The sequence below is a fragment of the Loxodonta africana genome, chromosome 3 (genome assembly GCF_030014295.1).
Source record: "Loxodonta africana isolate mLoxAfr1 chromosome 3, mLoxAfr1.hap2, whole genome shotgun sequence".
NCBI classification, from domain to species: Eukaryota; Metazoa; Chordata; class Mammalia; order Proboscidea; family Elephantidae; genus Loxodonta; species Loxodonta africana.
Window position 1 is genome coordinate 106795567 of NC_087344.1, and position 21837 is coordinate 106817403.

Sequence of the window (21837 nt, forward strand, 5' to 3'; positions counted from 1 at the left end):
TGTCCAATGCAATATATTATTGAATTTCTTGACTGCTGTTTCCATGGGCATTGATTGTTCATCCCAGTAGAATGAAATCGTTGACAACTCCAATTTCTTCACCATTTATCATGATGTTGTTTATTGGTCCATTTGTGAGGACTTTCATTTTCTTTGTGTTCAGGTGTAATCCATACTGAAGGCTGTAGTCTTTGACCTTCAACAGTAAATGCTTCAAGTCATCTTCACTTTTAGCAAGCAAGGTTTTTTCAGCTGCATATTTATTATGCAGCTTCCTCCAAACCTGACACCATGTTCTTCTTCATACAGTCCAGTTTCTCAGGTTATTTGGTGAGCATACAGACTGAACAAGTAGGGAAAAAAATATAGCCCTGTACACTCCATTTCTGATTTTAAACCACTCAGTACCCCATTGTTCTGTTGGAATGACTACATCATGATCCATGTAAAGGTTCCACGTGAGCACAATACCTACCCCTAAGCCTCCACAAATAAACATACACTCTAAAAACCTTCTGTTTACAAATGAAGCTTCAAGGCAAATTATTTACTCTATGTTTCTCCTATTAAAAAAAAAATCTAGAGGTAGATGAATACCTTGGAGATGCCTTAAGAAATAATGGGAAGGTAGCGAAGTAAAAGAGTGGTGCATGTATGTCTAAATAGGATTAATATTTAAAAAAAAAAAAAAAGACATATTTAAATCATTACCAAATGGAGAAAGATCTGGACTCTTCTGCAATTATTTGGTTAAGACTTTTCTTATCCCTTCTTGGGGTTACCTTTATCACCTTTTTGTGTGGATGTTTCTTGTGATTTCTCTGAGAGAAATTCTGCTACTAAAATGATTTTACCAATTTTAGTTAGTAGATGTAGCATATCTTTAGGGGAAACAGCCAGAGAGCTCCCCAGTCTCTTAAGTAGCTAAATAATGAAGACTTCCCTTTTTTTCCCCCTTTTATAGAGTGAACAAGGTAGTTTTGAGCATGTTGGTACCTTCAAAATGTAGCCTTTCAAGTTGACGCCCTCAGATGACCAGCTCACTAGGATTGTTGTCTTTCTGCTTTTCCCAAAAGAACAGACATAATTCAGTTGTTGAATTAAACAGAATAACTATCTCCTGAATACCTGCTCTGTTTAGGTACCCTGCTAGACTCTAGGGACACCAAGACAAATCATATATGGCACCTGCCCTTGAAGTTTTTGAATCTGATGTAGGAGAAAGACAGGAACAGAAAATAGGGCATAATACATTGCTATGATAGAGGTAGAAGCCCAGAGCAAAGACACTTAATGAACATTTGTGGATCAGTGGAGGTGAAGGCAAAACAAACAAAATGTTGAACAAACAAAAAGCCCTACTTTGATATCAATTGTTCCTAATCCTTAGACTTTCTCAAATGACTCTAGCCATTCCCTTATAAGTATTTGCCACTGCACAGTAATTGGACAATAAGCCTGCTGTAGTTTTGAAGGATGGGTCCTGCCAGACCTTGTGATTTCCTGGGCCAGGGATTGTACCCTACTGTGTCAAGTGTGGCAGAACCAGCCCTGGCAGTAAGAATAAGTGTGCCCAGCAGATCGAACCTCTCTGTGGTGCCTGTGTACCTGTCTTTACGACATCACCTTAAGAGCACTGTGGGGTCAGGCAGACCTGTGTTTGAATCAGGGCTGTGCTACAAATTGTCAATGTCACCTTAGGCAGTGATTTTATTTCCCCAGACCTCAGGATAAGATAAAGATGATGATATCTCTTTCATGGTATTGTGGTGAGGCTTCAATTAGGCAGTGTTGATCAAAGATTTAGCACAGTGCCTAGAATATATCAATGCTTTATGACAAAATCCATGACTATTGAAGACATGGAGGAAACTCAGTGCAAGAGTCCTAGGGAGCCCAGGTCCAGATAACCAGCTTATATCATTCTCTTTCTCCAGCCTCTCCAGACCCACCCTTCCCTCCTCTACTTCCTGTTCTTTTTTTTTAATATAATGATGCAACTCTGTCTCCCCCTTGTGCTTATCAAATATATGTATTATTTAAAAATACATATATTACATCAATGTATTTTTTAAATATTTTATTTACTATATAAATAATATATTTATTTAATATATATCTTTGTAACACCTGTAAGTTTTAGTTAGCTGCAAACTGAATAGGAGGCCAGATAACATGGTTCTCCCCAAAGCAAATATAAATCTAAGCTGCATCAATAAAATAAAGATGTAGTTTCCAGAGCCCTGGAAACCCTTCCATGGAACCTCGTGGACCTCATGTGGAACACTCAACCTACTTTTTGATGCCCTGGATGGTTCAAATAGTTAAGCAGTCAACTACTAACCTAAAGGTTGGTGGTTCAAACCCATCCAGAGGTGCCTCAGAAGACAGGCCTGGTGATCTGCTTCTGAAAGGTCACAGCCTTGAGAACCCTAATGGAGCAGTTCTAGTCTGCACACATGGGGTTGCCATAAGTTGGAATGAACTTGATGGCAACTAACAACAACAATAATTTGAGGACATTAACAAACTAGAGAGCATTCCAGGAAGCGTGTGCAGCTTAGTGAATGGTTTGGAAGCCATGTCATATAAGGAAAGAGTTGAAGAACCCGGGAATTTTTAGTATGGACAATAGACTCTGAGAACTGTCTTTAAATATGGGAAGAGCTTTAATGTGGAAAGGCAGTAGATTTACTTTTACAAAGGAAACTGCAGCAAAAGGAGGGATTTAAAAGGAAGGAGATTCTGATTTCCTGGAAGCTCAAAGCCCTAACACTCTAGTTCATTAGAAACAGAATGGGCAACCTTGTGATTACCTTATCCGATTCAGCTCTCAGGACGAGGTGTATCATTGTGGAAGTTGAAGGAAGTACTTTATACATTACTGGTTCAACAGAGTTATCCTTGGGAACTGTAGCACCGAGTGCTTGTTAGACATTGCTTTGCTTTAGTTGGCATTGTAAGTAGAGCATAGACAAATAGCACCTGCTTTTTATGCCACATCCCTGAACATTCCAGCTTTACTGCCTTTGTCAAAAAAGGTTAAGGAGCTGTGATTGCTCATTGTGTGTGTCCTCAGAAGAGGGGTTTGGAAACCTTTGGTTTAACGAATGAGTTTGCACATGTATAATGGGAAACACATCCAAATGTTTTCTTGGTCATAAAATGTGGTTAGTACCAGTGACACCCTGCATTTAGTGAGAAATAATCCATGCTTTCTTTCACTCAGTAATTATTTGATATTCATTCACACAGTGCTGATTAATCCAACCATTTATTTAAGAAAAGCTTACTTGGCATACTTTGACAAAAGAGAACAAATCTCTCCCTCTTTGAGAACCTAAGTCCTGTGAACAATACATTTTTTTAATAAGACTTTCAGGCTCCATTTTCTCAGATTTGCTTGCAGCTTGTGGGATTGGGTGAGGTTGTCAGTGCCCTTATTACCATGACTTTAGAGATTTAGCAATATCCTCTTAAGTATGAAAATAAAAAAATTCTGCTTGTGATAAAACCAGTGAACCAGTTGCCGTTGAGTTGATTCTCACTCATGATGACCCCAAGTGCACCAGAGTAGAACTGTGCTTCATAGGGTTTTCAGAGGCTGAGTGTTTGGAAGTAGATCACCAGGCTTTTCTTCTGAGGTGCCTCTGGATGGAATCAAAAGTCTAATCTTTCAGTTAGCCGCTGAATGCATTAACTGTTTGCCCCACCCAGGGTCTCCCCATTCGTAATAGTAACCAAAATTACGATCCTGCACATAAAAATGACAGGAATGGATATAGAGGTGGACTACTGCATGCCACAGGTCAGTACCCCGTATCACTGCCCTCCTCCTGCAGCTGTGCAGCAGCAGCCCTGGCCCTGCTACTTTGAAGTTGTCCTCTGCCAGCATACTATGGGACCTGTGCATCCGAGCCTTCTGAGCCAGTTAAGTCCAGCTCTAGCTGATGTTTGGCAGGCAGAAATCTACTTCCAGATTTTTCAGGAGAAACTGGCAGTCTGGATTTTTATGTGATCTAATTTTTAAATGTTGGCAACTCATTCACATTTAAAAAAAAAACAAAACAAAAAACACCCTATGGCCCAAGCGAAACAAATCTGGAAATTGGATTTGGCTCACAGGTCATCAATTTATTACTTCTGCTCTCTCTTTCTTTCTGACTATACATCTACTCGAAAGGCTACAGCAACAACAAAATCAATAACAGCTAATGCATTTGTGGCAAATACGGTGTTCCGGGTACTAGCCCAAGCATTTGACACATGTCCACTTAATTTAATCCACACGGCAATTCAGTGAGAAAGGTGCAATTCCATTACCGTCATCTGCACAGCACACTTTCAAGAATACTTCAGTTGTGTATGATCTTGACTCCCTTTATATACTGCTAGCTCCTTGTGGGCAGGGGCTGTGTTTTATTTCATTTGTGACGCCAGGACTGAGTTCAATGCCAATGTATAGATAATCTCAAAATTTTGGTTAAGGAAATGAGTGAATTATATCTGTCCCTGACAGTAATTTTGGTGTGTCCTGCAGTGGTAAGAATGATCACTGATATTTAAAGTTTTCTATGTGCTGGGCATAGTACCAGGCACTAAACATAGCTATTAGTTTATTATTAAAGCCATGCTGTATACAGGCTGGGTATCAGTCTCTAGAATCAGATTTACTGGATTTAAATCCTGCCTCTGCCAGTTATGATTTGTGTCATCTTGGTCAAATAACATATCTCTTTCTAACTCATTTGTAGTTACAAAAGGTGAAGATGTTGTGATAATAGTAATATCTGACCTGACCTGAGGCTTACTATGTGCTCTGCACTGTTGTAAGCACTTTGTAGGGATTCTTTTTTCTAGTGGTAGCTAGCTTGTGGATTTTGTGAAGATTAAATTAGTTGATTCATGTAATTCTTGCTTGGCACACAGTAAGCCCTCAGCACATTTGGCTATGATTATTGTCCTCATTTTACCAAAGAGGAAATTGAATAGTAGAGAGATTGAGTAAATTCAGAACTTCTGTTTGCCTGGCTTAAATTTTCTTCTCTTAACCACCATGCTGTACTGCCCATTTCCCTGAAGTTTCCTTCCCCTTCTCTCTGCTTACTCAGCATCTATTTAGTCCTTAGAATCTAGCTAAAATGTAACTTCTCTGTAGTTATTGCTGAGCACTTCAGCTTTTGATAATCTCTCCCTTCTCTGACCTTCTCTGGTTTTTATTTGGCAATGTGTTTTGTACAAAATTGTGACATTTTCCCCCTATCATTACCTTAACTAGTATTTTAAGTCTTGTGTAGATTTTATGCCACATCTTATCTTACTTTTCTGCACCACAACCTAGCACAGAACCTAGCATAAAAAGCACATAATACATGAGGAGTGCTAACACGTGGGTAGACCTACTTTATAACCTTGATCAAAGAATACTCCTGGTCTCTTTACATATGACTCACTTACAGTTTTGGACGAGCAGTGAAGGAAAGAACCAGACTTAACCTAGTTATCTACCATCCACATATCAATTCACTTATTCATTCGATAAATGTTTATGGTTTCAGGACCTCTACTAGGTATTTCCACCACTTGTCTGTCAGTTTGTCATACTGTCTTGGCTTGTGTGTTGCTATGATGCTGGAAGCTATGCTACCAGTATTTTAAATACCAGCGGAATCACCCATGGAGGACAAGTTTCAGCAGAGATTCTGGGCTAATTAGAAACTAGAAAGAAAGGCCTGGTAATCTACTTCAGAAAATTAGTCAATGAAAACCTGTGGATCTAGAAAATCAATCAGTGTAATTCATCATATAAATAAAACAAAGGAAAAGAATCACATGATCATCCCAATTGATGCAGAAAAGGCATTTGATAAGAGCCAACACACTTACTGATAAAAACTCTCAGAAAAATAAGAATAGAAGGGAAATCCCTCAACATAGTTAAGGGGATGTGTGTTAAACCAACAGTCAACATTCTTCTCAATGGAGAGAGACTGAAAGCATTCCCCTAGAGAACAGGAACCAGACAAGAATGCCCTCCATCACCACTCTTATTCAAAAGTGTACTGGAAGTCTAAGCAAGATCAATAAGGCAAGAAAAGGAAATAAAAGGCATCCAAACTGGAAAGGAGGAAGTAAAACTATCTCTGTTCACAGGTATAAATGAACCCGGAGATTCCACAAGAAAGCTACTGGGTCTAATAGAGGAATTCAGCAAAATGGCAGGGTATAAGTTCAACGCACAAAAATCAGTTCGGTTCCTTTACATTAACAAGGAGAACTCTGAAAGGGAAATCAAGAAAACAATACCATTTACAACAGCCCCCCAAATGATAAAATACCTAGGAATAAACCTAACCGGAGATGTATGAGACTGATACATTGGAAACTGTAAAACAATACTGCAAGGAACTAAAAGAGACCTGCATAAATGAAAGAGCATTCCATGCTCATGGATTGGAAGACTCAACATTGTGAAATGTCAATACTATACAAAACAATCTATAGATACAATCCAATCTCAATCCAAATTCCAACAACATTCTTTACTGAAATGGAAAGGAAAGAGGGCCTAAATAGCCAAAACAATACTGAAGAAAAACAAAGTAGGAGGTCTCACACATCCTGACGTCAAAACATGCTTGTTATGGATTAAATTGTGTCCCCCAAAAATACACATTGGAAATCCTAACCCCTACACCTGTGGTTATAGTCCCATTTGGGAATGAGTTTTCTTTGTAATGTTAATTAGACGGTGTTAGTGTAAGGCGTATATTAGGTCAATCTCTTTTGAGACATAAAAGAGATTAAACAAGCAATCTAGAAGCAGAGATGGGGGAAGAGAGATGTCAAACCACATGAAGATTGCCCAGGAGCCAAAGCTCAAAAGAGACAAGGAACTTCCTCCAGAGTGGACAGAGAAAGAAAGACTTCCTCTGGAGCCAGGACCCTGAATTCAGACTTCTAGCCTCTTGATGTGTAAGAAAATAAATTTCTGTTTGTTAAAGCCACCCAATTTGTGGTATTTCTGTTATAGGAGCCCTATTTAACTAATACAATCCTATACAGCTACAGTCATCAAAACAGCCTAGTACTGGTTCAATGATAAACACATAGACTGGTGGAATAGAACTGAGGACCCAGAAATAAATCCATCCCTCTATGGGTGGGTGATTTTTGACAAGAAGTCAAGGAGCATTCAATGGAAGAAGAAACAGTCTCTTTAACAAATGGTGCTGGCACAACTGGATATCCATTTACAGAAAAATGAAACAGGATCCATACCTCACACCATACACAAAAACTAACTGGAAATGGATCAAATTCTGGAATGGAAAAGCTAAAACTATAAAGTGCCTGGAAGGTAGCACAGGGACTATGAGATCTAATTTTTTTTTTTCTTTCAGAAATAGACTATCAAATATAACTAAAAATGTACAAACAACAGAAGACAAATTAGATAACTAGGATCTCCTAAAAATTAAATATTTATGCTCATCAAAAGACTTCATCAAAAGAGTAAAAAGACAACCTATAGACTGGGAAAAAAACCTAATAAGGGTCTAATCTCTAAAATATATTGAAAACTTCAACATCTCAACAACAAAAAGACAAATAATCCAATTAAATAATGGGCAAAGGACAGGAACAGACATTTCACCAAAGAGGACATTCAAGCACCAACAAACACATTAAAAGATAATTGCAACTATTATCCATTAAAGAGATATAAATCAAAACTGCAATGAGATACCATCTCACCCCTGCAAAAATGGCACTGATTAAAAAAAAGAAATCTACAAATGCTGACAAGGTTGAGGGGAGATGGGAACCCTTATCCTCATACAATCACTATGGAAGACAGTATGGTACTTCCTCAAAAAGCTAGAAATTGAAATACCTTTTGATCCAGCAATCCCAAACCTAGGTATATAATCTAGACATCTAATAAAAGAGACCTGGTCAGATATGCACTACTTTGTTCACTGCATTATTCACGATAGCAAAAAGATGAAAACAACCTAAGTGCCCATCAATGGATGAATGGGTAAATAAAATGTACATATGTACAATGGAATATTATGCAGCCATAAAAAGTAATGATGAGTCCTCAAAATGTCTTATAATGTGAATGAACCTGGAGGACATTATGCTGAGTGAAATAAGTCAGTCACAAAAGGACAAATATTTTATGATTGCACTTTCATAAGACAACAAGAATAGATACGTATGCAGAGACCAACTCTCATTGATGGTAACCGGGGATGTGTGTGGGGGTTAAGGGGAGGAAACACTCTTGACGTTGTAGACGCTTGTTTTTTTCAGTGATGGGAAAAGTAGCATCCAATGTGGGTGAAATGCACATGGCTTGACCAAGGTAAATGATGTCTACAAGTAGTGCACAAGACAAAAGGACATTTTTGGTAAATGACATGACAAATATAATTTTCCAGCAACACCAACAACCAAAAAATATGTGTGTGGTCACACAAATATGTATATAGGCATATATGTGTGTGAGTATGAATATATGGTCCATATGTGTGCACAGATAGTAGTATTTATATGCATATATATGGATATGTTTGTACATCCATGTATATTATAAACCACATAGGGACACAGTTATGGATACTTCTCAGATATAATCAAACACCTGTGAGATTGGTTTTTTGGGCTTGAAGGCTTAGGACCATAGTCTTGTGGGACTACTCAGTTAATTGACATAATATAGTCCATAACGTGTATGTTCTACATCCCAATGTGCTGAGGAGTGTTTGGGGTCTTAAAAGCTTGTGAGTGGCAATGTTAGATACGACCACTGGTCTCTACTGTCTCTACTCATCGATAACAAAAGAGAAAGAAGGAAACCAAAGACTCAGAGAAGAAAGTAGCCAAAGGACTAATAGGCAACATAAACCATGGCCTCATCTACCCTAAGACCAGAAGAACCAGATGGTGCCCAACTACCACAACCTACTGTTTGGATCAGGGCCATAATAGATGGATCCTGATAGACTGGGAGAAAAATGTGGAACAGAACTCAAATTCTAAAAAAGTCCAGACTTACTGGACCTGTTGCGACTAGAGGACTCATCAAGACTGTTGCCCTGAGATGCTCTTTAAACCAAAATTATCCCTTGAGGTCACCTTTTAGCTAAATAAGAGATTGGCTCATAAAATAAAGAATACCACCTGTGAGTATTCGCTTCTTTAAAAAAATCATGCATAGGTGACTAAATGGTCAAAAATTACTCTAAAGCAAAGATGAGAAGGTAAAGGGACAGGGAAACTAGAGTGTTGGAAATGACACAACTGGAACGGAATAAATGAAAATGATGATACACTGTGAAAAATTTAACCAATATCACCAATAGTCTGTGTAGAACTTGCTAAATGGGAACCTAATTTGCTGTGTGAACTTTCACCTGAAACATAATAAACCTAATAATAGTTTTTATTAAGAAAAAAAAAGTAACCTTATGGATCACAACAGAACATCGTCTGACTTTCTTGCTTTGGACGCATCATAAGGAGAGATCAGTCACCAAAGGAGGACATCATATTTGGTGAAGTAGAGGGCCAGTGAAGGAGAGGGAGACCCTCAGTGAGATGGTCTTGAATATGCCAGCAGTCATGAGAATGATGCAGGACCAGGCAACATTTTGTTCTGTTGTACGTAAATGAGGTCACGTTGAGTTAGAGTCCACTTAACAGCAGCTATCTATCTGCCTGTCTGTCTCGTATTTACGATAGACATGTCCTCCGTTTCTAAAGAACTTAGTCTCAGACATATCCAGATCAGATGGTTCAAACCTGATCAATAATGTGAAAAAAAAATCAAACAAATAGCCTATACATCTTACTAAGACAGTATATTTTGATTGAATTAAAATATGCATCCTGAACAGTCCCTCTCTGTGTCTCTGAGTTGTTTGTATCTCTCTGCCTTTGCCTCCTTTTCCCTCTGTCCTACTCTACCCCACTTACAGCTTTCTCTGTGGACTGTGGGGTGTGGACAGGCAGTTAAGTATTTCTGGTTAAAAGTTCCTGCTGATTGAGTCGCAGTTGCACACGCACCCCTTTGGTGACCTGAAAGAGCTTAAGGGTTCTGAGCTTTTATCTCTGTTGTTTTATATTCCTAGTAGCCTGCAGGTTACATGTGAAATGTGTCACACAAACCTGCTGGTGCTCTAAATCCCCGGTGGATATTCTGCAGAGTAATTAAGTGCATTGTACATAGTTTTTGTAGGACACCTGTAACGTCACATTCAGTGCAGTGCAACAAAAAAAAAAAAAAAAAATTTTTTTTTTTTGCAACAAATACCAGTAAATTAAAGAAACTTCAGAGAATGTACCAGAAACTGATTAAGAGAATGGAGAGTGTCGTTGAGAGAGAAGATTAAAGGAGCTAATTATGCACAGCTTGACTGAGCAGAAACGAAAGAGAGAGTTAATGACTCTTTGATATTATTTGAAGATACTAAATATTGAGGAGAAAAAATATTTTGTATAACAAAATACTATTGTGAGCAATAGGACAGAATTGAGAATATTTAAATGAAGTCTGTGTGAATGCTCTTAAAAATGAATTTTATTAAATTAGAGAATAATCTTTCCAATTATAAGGTGGAAGCTTTTCTTTGAAGAAATAAAAATAAGCCTAGAAAAAAAGACTAACAAGTTTTTAAAGAAAATAATCTCAATTCTTGTTGGATGGTTTAAGTGACCTACCATTTTAATTTGAACAATCCTGTCATACCTACAGGGGACCATTCTGTCCCCAGATATTTCTACAATATGTGCCCTGCAAAATCTTAAGTTTCTAACTGTGTAAAAGAGGCCCAGGATAGCAATATTTAAAGAATTGCTGTTGAGGATTTTCATGGATTGAATTGTATCCCTCAAAAATATGTGTCAACTTGGTTAGGCCATCATTCCCAGTATTGTATGATTGTCCTCCATTTTGTTGATTTTCCTATGTGTTATAAACCATAATCTCTGCCTGTGGTTAAAGAAGATTAGGGTGGAATGTAACACCCTTGCTCAGGTCACCTCCTTGAGCCGGTGTAAACGGAGTTTCCCTGAGGTGTGGCCTGCACCACCTCTTATCTTACAAGAGATAAAAGGAAAGGGAAGCAAGTAGAGAGTTGGGGATCTCATGCCACCAAGAAAGCAGTGCGGGGAGCAGACCTTGTCCTTTGGACCCAGGGTTCCTGCACAGAGAAGCTCCTAGTCCAGGGGAAGATTGGTGACAAGAACCTTCCTCTAGAGCCAACAGAGAAAGAAAGACTTCACCTGGAACTGACACCCTCAATTTGGGCTTGTACTGTTTTAGACTGTGAGAAAATATAAATTTCTCTTTGTTAAAGCCATCCACCTGTGGTTTTCTGTTATAGCAGCACTAGATGACTGAGACAAGGATTTTATTTCATTTATACAATTCTGAGGGTAATGGGAGTCGTTGACCAGCCTGACAACATTTCCATGTCTATGTTCTATGCCATTATATTTTCCATCCCTGAGTGAGAAAGATACTTCAGTTCACAATGTCACAAAGTCAAAGTGTTAATAACTAAACCCCCAAATCACCATGAAACTACTAATAGAAAAAAAAAAAAACTAATAGAGCAAGTCTCTAATGTTAGTTGAGGAAAACTGAACAAATAAGATGACCATACGTAATTACTCTGACAAAACCAAACAGTCAAAGAATATAGTTATCTTTTTAGCAGTTGAGGAGATACTGCTTATAACTTGGATAACAACGTTGATTACATGAATAAAATTCAAAATATAATCATTTGAAACATTGGCAAAGGTTTGGTGTTTGGAAATAATTGTTGAGATGGTCTGAATTCATAACAAAAATGATAGGAAGTCTAACACATCATGGGAAATGCAGAAAACAAAGTGGGGAGCAGGTTGCACTAAGTGCCCTCAGGTACTAATAAAGCCCACCTGAGAGGCAATACTGCGGTGGTCACTCTGTGTATTACAGGTAGACTCTGCTCTGCTTTTTGTCCCTTACCAGAGTGTTGGACATGCTTAAATGAGAAAGAAGTCTCACATATTACCTTTACAGACCTTCTGAACCTTCCTTCCTTTTTTTTGTTTATTTCATGGTCTTCTTAATTCATTGAAATTGTATGTCCTACGAAGCCTTTTCTTCATGTTCTTTTCCTCTAGGTGAGGAAATGCAATTTTAATCTATTACTTACTGTTTTTCTGCATAAAAATTACTCTTTAGTCTTCAAGAGATCAATTTCTAATTTTGGCTATGGTGCCAAACCATTTCACTGAGGGTCCCCCCATGCCCTGGTTGACCCTCTTCTTCACCAAACATGATGTCTTTCTTTATAACTGATTTCTCCTGATGGCATGTCTAAGGCTCTGAATGACCAGTACCATGTAAAAAGCCCATCCTTTGCAGCAAAAACTAAGTAGTATATATGGGAGAAGTCTACATTGGAGAAAAGTAACTGCCACATTGTAAGAATGCAGTAACACTGGGGTAAAGATCCATTTACTGTCAGAGATCAAGAGTTTGGACAAGCTAAATCATAAGCCTAGAGACCCATCAAGGCTTCCTCTCCATGAGTCTATCTGCGAGTAGTGAATACAGAAATAACTGGTACTCATAAATGTGTCTCTGAGTCATAGTCTAAAGTAATGGTTCTCAATCCTGGTTTCATATTATAATCATCTGGGGTGTTTAAAAAAGAAAGACTGATGTTCTCTGTCCCACCTCCAGAGATTCTAATTCAAGTCATGTGGGTTGGGACCCAGGGAATTGGTATCTTTAAAAACTCTCCAGCTGATTCTAAGGTGCAACCAAAATCTCTGATCTAAGGAGAAATTATATATTTAGTATACCATCATTAAGGAGGCAGAAGACCATATGGTACATAAAGCACTTGTAATACAGGCATTGTAAAATGACTTTATTTGAGGGATTAGGGCTTTCCCTCAGCTTTCTCATTTATTCATTGCCTTAGATTTATTTCTATAATTATTTCTTGTGTGTACTTTTGATCTGTGATGGCTCTTTAAAGGTGAGAATTGTGATTTTTACAGCATAGAGTTATCTGGAACACTTCATGGAACTAGTTCTAATGTAGTAACTGAGTCATTGTTTAATTCAATTGGAATTTTTTACCATGGAAAACCTTCTAGATAGAGTGAGAAATGAGCTGTGTGTGCGTGTGCGTGTGCGTGTGCGTGTGTGTGTGTGCCTTAAGCTGCAATTATTCCAAATTTGGAAAAACACCATTATGCCTGATAAAATGACATGTGCTAACTCCACAAGTCATCCATTCTAAAGTGGCATCAGATGCCTGGAAAGGGGACTTAAAAAAATAATAATTCCTGAAATGGCCTAATATATTTTATACAGCCTTTTATAGCAGAGAAGTAGAATCGGAAGTATTTATGTGTAAAGGAAGAAGAAAATAAAATAGGAATATTGGAACAAAGGAATAGCATTCACTCCACTTCCTCAAATCCTTACACGTACTATCCTGCACCCTCATTGCACACTTAAGTGCTGCTCTGTTGCCTTTTACTATTGTCTTTTACATTTAGTTTATTTTTTACATCTACTCTCCTCTACTCAATTGTTGCATCCCTGAGAATGGAGAGCCCTTTTTTCCTTTCTAGGTACCTTACTTCTCCACAGTAGGAGATCAATTTAAACCTGAGTGAGTATCTACCTGTAGAATTTATATGAAGATTAAATGTTTATGAAGTGCCAGGTATCTAAAAGCTGCTGGTTTTTCCTACTTCAGTTTATGCTGTTGTTGTTAGGTGCTGTCTAGTCGGTTCTGACTCATAACAACAGAGTGAAACACTGCCCAGTCCTGCACCACCTTCACAATCATTGCTATGTTTGAGCCCATTGTTGCAGCCACTGTGTCAATCCATCATCTCATTGAGGGTCTTCTTTTTCGCTGACCCTCTAATTTACTAAGCAGGATGTCCTTCTGTTTAGAGTAATTCTATACTATGCTTGGAAACCCTGGTGGCGTAGTGGTTAAAGAGTTCGTCTGCTAACCAAAAGGTCGGCAGTTTGGATCTACCAGGCGCTCCTTGGAAACCCTATGGGGCAGTTCTATTCTGTCTTGCAAGGTCACTATGAGTCAAAATCAACTTGATGGCAATGGGTTTGGTTTTTTGGTTTTATACTATGCTCTGCGTTAGACAGCTTAAGTTGGAATCCTGACTGACATTTTCTAGTTATGCAGCCTTGGGTAAATTGCCTAAATTTGCTGTGCCTCAACTTTCTCAGTATTAAATGAAGATAATACCTGCCATGTAGAATTTTTGTAAGAATTAAATAGAATAATTCATGCAAAATTTTTACAAAATGCTCAGTACAAAGTGCTCAATAAATTTTCACTATTATTATGTGGGAGTGGTTAAGTGTTTGGCTGCTAACCAAAAGGTCAGTAGTTCGAATCCACAGACTGTTCCTTGGAAACCCTATAAGGCAATTCTGCTGTGATCCACAGGGTCACTATGAGTCCAAATTGACTCGGCAACAATGTTTGTTTGTTTTTTATTTTTTGGGGGGGGTATTATATTTTTATCATCATCTGTGGTAGTCATTAATGTTATTTATTTGTTCAGTTTATTTTCCATGAATAAAATCCATTCAATTCACTATTCATGAATGAAATTCATTAAAAACTATTTATGATTATCTACTGTGTTTGAGGAAACTCTGGTGGTGTAGTGGTTAAGTGCTATGGCTGCTAACCAAGAGGTCAGCGGTTCAAATCCACCAGGCGCTCCTTGGAAACTCTATGGGGCAGTTCTACTCTGTCCTATAGGGTCACTATGAGTCGGAATCAATTCGACGGCAGTGGGTTTGGTTTTTTGGCTTATTGTGTTTGAAATACTACTTAGACCCTGGTAAACAAGATAGAAATAGTCTTTTATGGAGTTCATCGTCTAGTGGGAGATACAGTCAAACAACAGGCAATTAGTAGGACAATTGCTGTGATTAGACTTGACCTTTGACTACTTCATCTTCTCTGTATAGTCAGTCGCATAATCCTCTCCAAAAAAAGGAGCTACTTCCTTTAAAGTATTTCACAGCTGCCCACTGCAGTCCTCTGCCACCTCCCTCCTATATCTTGTCACTTTGCGCCTATTACCAAACAACCTTCTAGGTAGTGTCCATGCCTATAGTATTTTCTCCTTCGTTCTTTGCCTCCGCGGCTACATTAAGCTTCTTTAAACACTGCTTTCATCGTGTCACTGCCCAGATCAGTAACTTTAAATAGCTCATTCCTTCCTGCTCTATCAAGTCCAAAGTTATCTGCCTGACTTTCAAGACTACCCACCGTTTGTCCCCGGCTCTAACTGTATAATCATGTTTTCCACTTCTCCTAAAGGCGTGTCAGCTGCTCTAGTGAGACTAAATCCCGCCTTCACTTATCACTATTGTCATAGAAATGGCTAATTTTTGAGTGGTTAAGATGTGTTAGCCATTGTGCTAGCTATTTTATACAGTTTATCTCTAATTTTACAAAAACTAGGCTCTTCTTCGACATTATTTTTCTGATTTACAAATTAGGGCAATTATTCTGAAAGGTTAAGGAGTCAGGTGAAGGAATCTGCCTGTAACCCAGCTGGAATCAAAACCTGTATCCGTTTCACCTCAACTCTCTTATTCTTTTCATTGTGCCTTTACTCCATGCTGTTCATTGGCCAAGCATGTCTTTCTCCCCCATTCTATCAGTCCAAATACTAGTTGATCTAAAGCAATCCAAATCTCTCCATGACGTATACGCACGTTCAAGTCTTATCTCTCTTGGAAAACTTCTGACTCTTCATGCCTTCACCGACTCCTCATCATTGAGCTGCGATACAAACTGTCAGTACCACTTGTTCCTCCTTTACCCTTGCATGGTGTTCTCTTATTCCATATGATACAGTCTTTCTTCCTAAACTACATTGCAGGTGCCTTAAAGACAAGCACTCAGCATTACTTCACAATCCCTCAAATTGGGTGCCATTTTTTCTGTTCACCAAGGGAGTTTGTAATAAATGCTTGTAACAGGATAATTGGACATCCCTAGGCTTTGAATTGTCTTGGGTCCAAATAGGCAGGAGAGAAAGGAGGCAAGGGTAAGCCTTAATTTAATTTTTAAAAAGTTAAGACACCTTACAAACTGTGTAATGTGAAATATAATGAACCAAAAAACCTGTTGCTGTCAGGTCGATTCCTACTCATAGTGACCCTATAGGACAGAATATAACTGCCCCATAGGGTTTCCAAGGGGTGGCTGGTGGATTCGAACTGCTGACCTTTTGGTTCGCAACTGTGGCTCTTAACCACTGTGCTGCCAGGGCTCTATGAAATATAATAGAAGAATGTAAATTGGAATGAAAGAAAATAGAAAAAAGTGGAGACAAAGTTGCTGAAAATCTGAATTAAAACATATACCTTTATGCCAGAAGTAATCTCTACTTCCTTGCAGAGACAAAATCAGAACCTTTCTCTCTTACAGAATTCAGTGTCAATGAGATAAAAAGCAAATCAATTGCTCATGAGCAATAAAACAATTTTTGATATCATGACCAGACTGGAATTTCTCCCCAAGTGTTCTGTTAAGAGGAAATTTTACCACCATTGGGTAAAATAATGAACAACATCCTTGCCAACATCATTATGGTAGTTACAATAAAGAGTTCCACAGGAATCTTTTCTTATAATGACCCTTAGTCTAGCCAATGATGTCCTAGCAAAAAATGTAGATACAGTAAAAGCAATTCTTCAGGTGAGGAGGAGGGCAACATTGGGGGTTAGACCCCCAAGAAGATCATCTAGTGGAAGCACTGAGAGGCTGACCCTCAAAGAAGGTGCTCGTACAAGTTAGTGCTCTAAGGGTTGGTTAACCCGTTTTAAAAGGGCTCAGATATAGAAGTGGGGAGATAACATCCATCCGGGCGGATCAGGCATGGCAGGTGAGGACCTGGTGTTTTTGCTGTCCTGTTTTTAGTGGTGGTCTCTTTATTGAACTGGAGTTTTAGTAGAAATTCAGCCTGTGGCTGGGGCTAGAGTGAAGGGAATTCTCCCTGATGGGAACTAGGCAGAGGGTCATTGTCCCAGCACATTGGGCTACAGTTATAGGCATAGCTCTTGTTTTGGCTGGAAACAGGAGTCGTTATTGTTAGCTGTCATCAAGTTGGCTCCATCCTCATGGTGACTCCATGCACAACAAAACAAAACACTGCCCGGTCCTCTGCCGTTCCCAGTCCTGTGAGCTGAACGGTTGTGATCTATAAGTCTTTTGGTGGCTGATTTTGGGGGGTAGATCACCAGAGCTTTGTTCCTAGTCCATCTTAGTCTGAAAGCTCTTCTGAAACCTGTTCAGCTTCTAGCAACATGCGAACATCCACTGACAGACATTAGGTGTGCATTAGGGGCATCAGCCAGGGATTGAACTTAGATCTCCTGCATGGAAGGCAGGAATTCTACCACCAAACCATTGCCCCCAGAAACAGAAATACTAATCAAGGAACCAAAGCTAATGCCTAGCCTTATTCTTAGAGCTAGGGCAGGATATATGGAACCTTAGGGTCAGTGAGGATGCCACTGGACATATACCTACTGCCAGGCTTTGTTCTCATTGGCTCAGCAGTGGTTGTCAGTGTGAGGGGCAGAAGCACTTGCGGGTGCTTAACATGTAGACCCCTGTACCCCATACAGGACCCACTGAGTCAGTATCACTGGTTTAGGTCCTGGACAGCTGCATGTTTTACAAACTCCCCAAGGGATTCCCATGCAGATTAAGAGCTGATAGCCACTGAATTAAGGACGAGCTGAAGTCAAACCTTTTGGTTTTATTATCAAGTATCTGCACTTAGGTGGATGTGGAGCTGACATTGGACGCTGAGCGATTTTATTGGGACTTCGAGAATTAGATACCACTGAATTTTTTACGAAGCATGGAATGATGAAGTGGCTTGGAAGTAGTCATTGAATTAAAATAGAAATTTTTATGAGAGAAGTGCAGACAGGGAAATTTAGAAATCCTCTTAATAATGGCAGAAGGTACAAATTTAATGAAGGGGACATTTTAAAATGAGCTAGCAGCATGTCTTACCATTTGCCTTCATGTAAAGCAGCTCTACGAGCACCTGAGAAGTTTTGTGTTAGAGGAAGAGAAGTCTAGAGTGGCTCTACCTGCAGCTGGGGACGTAATACCCCAGCAGCAGATGAAAACGGTATGATAGGTTGTCATAATAATCAGAGTGGCTGGGCTGCATCCAGAAGTCTTCTTCTGGCTTCTGGATACATTTTACCAGCACTGAGCACGAAGATTTATAGCACGCAGCGCACATTTTTCTTGGTCCTGACAGGTTATGGGGAATCATGACAAACTCTCTTTGCGTTCACCTCAAAAATAGATGTTTTGACTGCAAGTTTGTGCAGCTGTCATTGTAGTGAGGAGTTCAGCCCACGCTGCTGCTTATTGTGTTATTGTTTCATTTGTTTGTTGTAGCAATTTTAAATAGAGAAAGAAAAGGAATCGCAGAAAAAGTTTGAACCAAAGCAATCAGGTAACTTCAATAATGAAACACTACCCAGGCGTCTCTGAGAGGAAATCTATAGGATCCCACTGTTAGTGCTACCCTCACTATAGGGATTCATTGAGCCTATTTTATCAGCTCAGTGGGATTCAATGGCTCTGTTCTCTGAAGGGAAAAAAGCAGAATTATCACCAGGGTAATGAAACACACCGCTTCTATATTTATAGGGTATTTTATTGCTTTGGTCTCATATACCAGTTGCAATATGTGAGTACAAAATGCCAGAATAGCTCTCAAGGGAAACACTTTCCTTTGTGCTAATTTAAAATTCCTCAAAGAGCACGCAGTTAGGTGTGATGCTAATATTTTGTCTCTTTGCTACTTGAGATTTTAATAAAGGAGTGTTAGGAGCACTATAGTAAAGGATCAGCAGAGTTTTGGGGCCACCAGGATCTTCTTTCAGAGCCATACTTTACCTTCCTTCCTTATACAAGTTAATGTCCTTATATCATTAATCTGGGGAATTTGAATTTGTGTTCCTATTTATCAAGCCAATAGCATTGTACTTATGTTAATAACCACATTTTACTTGTCTTTTTAAAGTTTATTCTTGTGACAATGAAACTTTCACAGGATTTAACTTCTAGTTTCTAAAAATTTTAACCCAAGATGGCTTTTTTCAAACTCCACCATTAGTTCCATCTGATTAGGATTTCATCCTCCAGCTCATTTCCTCCACCTCCATCCTGATTCTTCTAAAACTTTAGGGCTCATGTTAAGTTCTAGGACTATTAATTCCTACCACAGCATGGAGTCTGGTAGAAGAGACAGACTTGTAATGCAGTGTGATAAAGATAATAATAATAGAAGTGTTTGAAGAGAGAAGTATGCTTGAGAAAGGTGATTTTGAGTTAGATCTTGATGGATTGAGTGGAAATTCACCAGACTGTGATGAGAAAGGCACTCATGACAGGGAGAGGAACCTGCGTGTGCAAGGGTAAGAAGTCATGGATGAGAGGAGTGTTAGTATGTTCAGAGAGTAGCTGGTAGTCCCTTGCGCTGAAGTGGGGATGAGAGAGCAAACAATAAATCTGAATTGTGAAGGGCCTTATATTCCACAAAGTTGGGCTTGGACTTGATCCTATGGGCAGTGGCAGGGCAATCAGTGGTTTTTAAGTAGGGATAACATGTTTTTAAAATCATATTGAAGGATGACACTACTAGAAGTATGCAAAAGGATTTGGAGTGGGCCATATTGGAAACAGGAAGATTAGTTAAGAGGCTATTGCAATAATTCTGAAAAGAGCTGAGAAGAACCACAATTTAGACTGAGGTCCTTGGGATGGAGAGAAACTGCTGAGCAAAGACAACCAAACATGGCGACTGGCCGTTTGAAGCAGAGAAGAGAAGTGAGGCTGAGGTTTCTAACTTGGGGTATTGGCTTGGGCTATGTCAGCTGAGATAGAGTCTCTCTTTCTTTTAAGGACAAAAAGTTATATGTTCAGTTTTTCAATTGTAAATTTCATATACCTCAGGGCATTCAAGTGGCAGTGTCTAGAAATTAGTTCAGTAAAGAGACCTGAAGCTGAGGAAGAACGTTTGGATGGGAGGCTGGATTTGGGAGTGTGGGACTTATTACTGAATCGTGATGTAATAACACTATAAATATAACGTATTTATGTTGTGTCATTAAATAGATGGCTCATTTAGAAGTCATACTCTAATAATTCTTTGTTGTTTGTTTTTGTCCTCTAATAATTCTTAAGAATTTTTATATATTCTGCTGGGTGTTGGATCTATCCTGTACTTGTATTCCTGTACTTTTTCAGCCTAAATGAAGTAGAAGCCTGCCTGTTCTTCTCTTTTCAACATCATCATATTGAGTGTTCAACAAGGTGATGCGGAGAGAACCTGGACTTAGGATTCTGGTAGTCACTGGGGCTTTTCACAATGACTCTTCTGCCTGGAACACAGGATTGCATAGCTCGTGCCCTCATAAATTAGATTTAGCTGTGGAATTAGCAGCTTTAGCTCTTGAAATGTAAGTAGATGGGCCATGACACTTCCAGGCAGAGTCTTTAAGAATTAGTATTTCATTCATAACATTCCTTTTTTAGGCCTCTGCAGTCTTGGAGATGGAGCTTCCATCAGCCAGGGGTACTGAGTGACTGTAATGAGCAGTGATCCTCATGTGATGCATGTTAGATATGTAGTGTGAGCAAGAAATTACATTTGCTGTAGTAAGGCACTGAGATTATTATTGTCATTCTTGAAGCATAAACTAGCCATCCTGACTGTTACAGGTCTAGCCAGACTTGTTTTCAGGTCTTAGCTCTGTCACTTATTAACTAACTAAGCAAGTTACACAACTTCCTGAGCCTTAGTTTCTTCATCTTTGAGTGGGAATAATGATACTGAAATTTCCAGAGCTCTGTAAGGATTAAAGACAAAGTACATTATAAATGGTAGCCCTTACTACCTTGTACCTTAAAGTGGTACAAAGCAGTTGCAGCAGCACATCCACAGGAAACCATGAGAAATTCAAGGCAGATTCAGAAGAGGATGTGGAACAAAGGGTATATCATTGCTGATGTCAGATGGGTCTTGGCAGAAAGCACAGAATGCCAGAAAGATGTTTACTTATGTTTTATTGACTATGCAAAGGCATTCGACTGTGGATCATAACAAATTATGCATAACGTTGCAAAGAATGGGAATTCCAGAATACTTAATTGTGTTCTTGAAGAGCCTGTACATAGGCCAAGAGGCAGTCATTCAAACAGAACAGGGGGCTAATTCATGGTATAAAATCAGTAAAGGTGTGTGTCAAGGTTGTATCCTGTAACCATGTTTATTTAATCTGTATGCCGAGCAAATAATCTGAGAACCTGGACTATATGAAGAAGAAGGGGGCATCAGGATTGGAGGAAGACTTATTAACAACTTGTGCTATGCAGATGATGCAACCTTGCTTTTGGAAAGCAAAGAGGACTTGAAGCACTTATTGATGAAGATCAAAGACTGCAGCCTTCAGTGTGGATTATATCTCAACATAAAGGAAACAAAAATGCTTACAAGTGGACCAATAAGCGGCATCATGACAAATGGAGAAAATATTGAGGTTGTTGAGGATTTAATTTTACTTGTATCTGAAATCAACGGCCATGGAAGCAGCAGTCAAGAAACCAAAGGACATACTGCATTGGAGAAACCTTCTGCAAATGACCTCTTTAAAATGTTAAAAAGCAAAGATGTCACTTTAAGGACTAAGGTGTGCCTGGTCCAAGCCATGGTATT